Here is a 3,846-nt window from a genome sequence, read left to right as displayed (position 1 = left end):
CAGAGCTCGCAAGAGAGTGATTTTCCATCATTACCAGTTGAGATTGTAAATCTCGTCTAGATGATTACTTCATCTCACTTGTGTTTTCAGGTGACATTCCATTCTGGTTTTCCAGTATGGAAAATCGTCACCCGAAAATAGGGGAGGTCTTGTGGTGCTTGAGCCTTTTCGTTGAGCCATTCGATTTTGCACACAAGAAAACAAAGAGACAAATTCCAAGACTTGGTCTTGGATTAGGAGTGCGGGAGAAGAGAAAAAAATGAAAAAAAATGAAAAACGGTCTTGAATCAGTGGTTGCACTGATTTCAAGAAACCCCTGCTCTGATACCAATTGTAGGATCGAAAACATGCTAGAGGGGGGTGAATAGCGTGTTTGCACGCTTTTCGATTTTCTCGTAAAACTTCGAGTGCGAGTACGGAAGCGATTAGCGAAGTATAGCGAAAATAGAAATTAATGCAAGTAAGAAAAGTGACTCGTTTATTTTTTCTTGGTTCAAAGCGCAACGCTGCTACTCCAAGGCCAACGGTCCTTAACCGTTTACGTTGGGCAATCCACTAAGACACTTGCCCCTTTCCGGCAGCAAGTGTATCAAAAAATTTGATACAAAGCAATTACAGAATTTATAATGAAATTAATTACAGTACTAGCTTGTTACCAAACTTTTGCACAGAAAATCGCTTCCCGGAAGTCAAAATCGCCGTCTCGGTGTGAAGGAAAGATTGACTTGGAGCAGGCACAGCACCGACGTCGAAGTTAGAGCGCTTGGGAGACACGAGAATGAGAGTTGGAAGCGTTGGAAGTGAGTGAATCTCGGCTACTGGTCGCGGGCTCCTTATATAGCCTACTTGAGTCAACTCAGATGGCGATCTGGGTCGACTCCAGCGTGCGTGGCAGATAAAACTTAATCGCCTTCGTCGCTTATCCCTCGTGAGTCGACTCTGATCACGTTTTGGGTCGACTCCAGTCTCGGTGGCGGCAGCGGCGATAACTTTTGACCTTGAGTCGACTCAAAACCTCACCTGAGTCGACTCCAGGCCGATCTGGCAGAAATTCGATGCGCTGACTTCCGGATTCCAGCTGACTCAGCTGGAGTCGACTCCAGAACCCATCTAAGTCGACTCCAGACCCGAAAAATCAGATTTTTTCATCCGGAGTTAGCATTCGTCAGACTTTTCCTTCCTGCACAAAATGTTAGCTCAACAATAACATGTAAAGGATCGAGTCGGTTCACCGAACCAACTCCGAGTCTTAACTTCGGATCTCCGGTGAGATCCTGGGTTAGATCGATGCCTACAGTTCCTCTTAGGAACGCGTCCTCACCCACTCCGCTCAGGAGAATTTACCTGATGCCAACCGAGTCCTCCTGACTCATTGGACTTGTGCTCGGCTCTATCGTTGTCCCCCAGGACTTGTGCTGCAACTGATCCTCCTGATCAGCCTAGTCTCCCGCTGTAACTTGGTCCTCCTGACCAAGTCCAGACTTCTGTTGCAACTTGGTCCTCCTGACCAAGCCCAGACTTCTGCTGCAATTTGGTCCTCCTGACCAAGCCCAGACTTCTGCCTGGTACACTTTGACTCTGCCAAGACTTCATGCCTAGCGGCACTAGGACTTAACCTGTTTCCTGTAAGCTTAATTCAACCTGGTTAGCCAAACCACATACTTAACTTGATCCTAGTTCCATAATCAAAACTCTGGTTTGATCTGTTAGTGCTTCCTGCACTAACACTGTCGTGTCCCAAGCCCAATTGGGTGGTAGCCGATTGCAGTGTTCCAACTCCTAGTCCAGACACTGACTCACGTCTCGAGCCCGAGTGGGGTTCCTGAGTGCTTACATGGTGGAACACTGACTCTGAGTCTAGAGCCTGAGTTGGTTCCCAAGTTCTAACTCAGTCGAACACTGACTCAAGTCCCAAGTTCGAGTGGGGTTCTTGATTGCCTACTTGGTCGAACACCGACTCTAAGTCCCGAGCCCAAGGTGGTTCTTGAGTTTCAACTCTACCAAACACTAAATCGAGTCTCGAGCTTGAGTGGGTTCCTAAGTTCCAACTTGGGGAACATCGTGCCTGAGCTACCCAAGCCCAAGTGGGTTGCTGAGCATGAAGGGGTCAGTACTCAACATTCTTCTTGGCCGGCTGAGCACTCCGAACACATTTTCAAGCACCCAAACCTCTTGACCACAAATTCAATGTTTAGTGTTTGCTAGTCGATTGCTACTACCTAGCAATCGATTACTAGTCCTATTTCAATCTTTTTTAGGTTGAATTTCCATTTTGTTTGGTATCTAGTTGAACTCAACCTACCAAGATTTCCTTTGCCTAGCATTCGATCCATCTGTTGGTGCAATCTTGCACCAAGCATATTGGGTTTCAATGTTTGGCTAAAACATGTTTGAAGTTAGGCAATCTTGGTGATCTAACATGTGTGATTCAAGTTTACAGGAAAGTCCAGATTGATGACTTGGCAAGGAGAAGTCCAAGCGTGGTTTTGGCAAGGAGAAGTCCAAGCGTGGGTCTTGGCAAGAAGAAGTCCAAGCGTGGTGCATTGAGTTTCAATGTTTGGCTAAATCATGTTTAAAGTTAGGCAATTCTTGTTGATCTAACATGTGTGATGCAAGCTGGTCTTGGCAAAGGACAAGGAAAAGTCCAAGTAAGCAAAAGTCCAAGTGGGAAGTCTTGGCAAGGAAAAGTCCAAGTGGGCAGTCTTGGCAAGGAAAAGTCCAAGTGGGCAGTCTTGGCAAGGACTTAGTCCTTGGCAAGGGAAGCATCTCAAGCTAGTGCAAGGATGGACATGACGAAGGCTCAGGAGCATCCAGGCTAGAGAGGCATGAGGCTGTGGGAGATGCTTGAAGGTCGAGGTCAAGGCTAAGAGAAGCTGAAATGGGATTTTTCAGCTTGAGCAGTCGACTGGCCCTGCCAGCAGTCGACTGATGATAAATCAGACGCACACAGAGAAATTAGTCGAGCCAGAAGAAGACAGGCAGTCGACTGGGCAGTCGACTGGTGGATGAGTGAGTCGACTGATGCCAGTCGACTGGTCTTGGATGAGTCGACTGTGATTCAAACGTTGGGCTAAACAAGCATTTAATGGCATTTAATGCAAGATTTTGTTGCCGATTGAAGGCCATCAGTCGACTGGCCCTGCCAGCAGTCGACTGATGTTGCAGAAGAGATAAAAGAAGCCTTCACGAAAATGCTTCAACAAGATTTATTCTTTTCATTCTTTTGTGCTTCTTCTGAGAACTTGTTTGTTCTCATTGCTGTGATCTCTTCCCTTCCTCCTAAGCAAACGTTTCTAATCATTCTTGAGGAGATCGAAAAAGCTTGTAAATGTTTCTCCGCCTTCAAGATCTCTTCGAGAAGGAGGGTTTCATAGTGGAATCGGTGTGTGCGCTGTGTGGATCCTTGGATTAGTCACCTCTGCGGAGGTGGATACCAAGTAAATAACCGGGTTAGCGTTTGATCTCGTTGTTTCTTTATTATTACTTTGCTTCCGCTAACAATCTCGCAAAGAAACTTCAAAAATCGCTATTCACCCCCCCCTCTAGCGAACGCATCCGATCCTAACAAGTGGTATCAGAGCCGGTTAGTTTCGGAAGATCCAACTATCAACCGGAGCAAATCTATGGCGTTCCAAGAGGGATACAGCATCGCACGACCACCAAACTTCGATGGCAATGATTTTGCCTACTGGAAAGGTAGAATGGAATATTATTTAATGAATGATATTGATAACTGGTTTAGTGTTGTAGATGGTTTCGAAAAACCTAAGGATGCAACTGGAAAACTTCTCCCTACGAAGGATTGGTCAAAGGACATATGCAAGAAGGCACAAGCAAATGCAAAAG

General features: G+C 46.2%; 1 protein-coding gene across 1 annotated transcript in view; it reads right to left on the bottom strand.

The window, feature by feature from the left end:
* The window catches only part of LOC141826547 (uncharacterized), a 9,569-nt gene that overhangs the window by 1,249 nt on the left and 4,474 nt on the right, over positions 1 to 3,846 (bottom strand). The window lies entirely within an intron of this gene.

Source organism: Curcuma longa, chromosome 1 (assembly GCF_044706935.1).
Source record: "Curcuma longa cultivar G26 ecotype Majalengka, Jawa Barat chromosome 1, ITB_CL_G26_1.1, whole genome shotgun sequence".
NCBI classification, from domain to species: Eukaryota; Viridiplantae; Streptophyta; class Magnoliopsida; order Zingiberales; family Zingiberaceae; genus Curcuma; species Curcuma longa.
The sequence above is the reverse complement of the archived record's forward strand: the minus strand, read 5'-3'. Positions and strand labels throughout refer to the sequence as shown.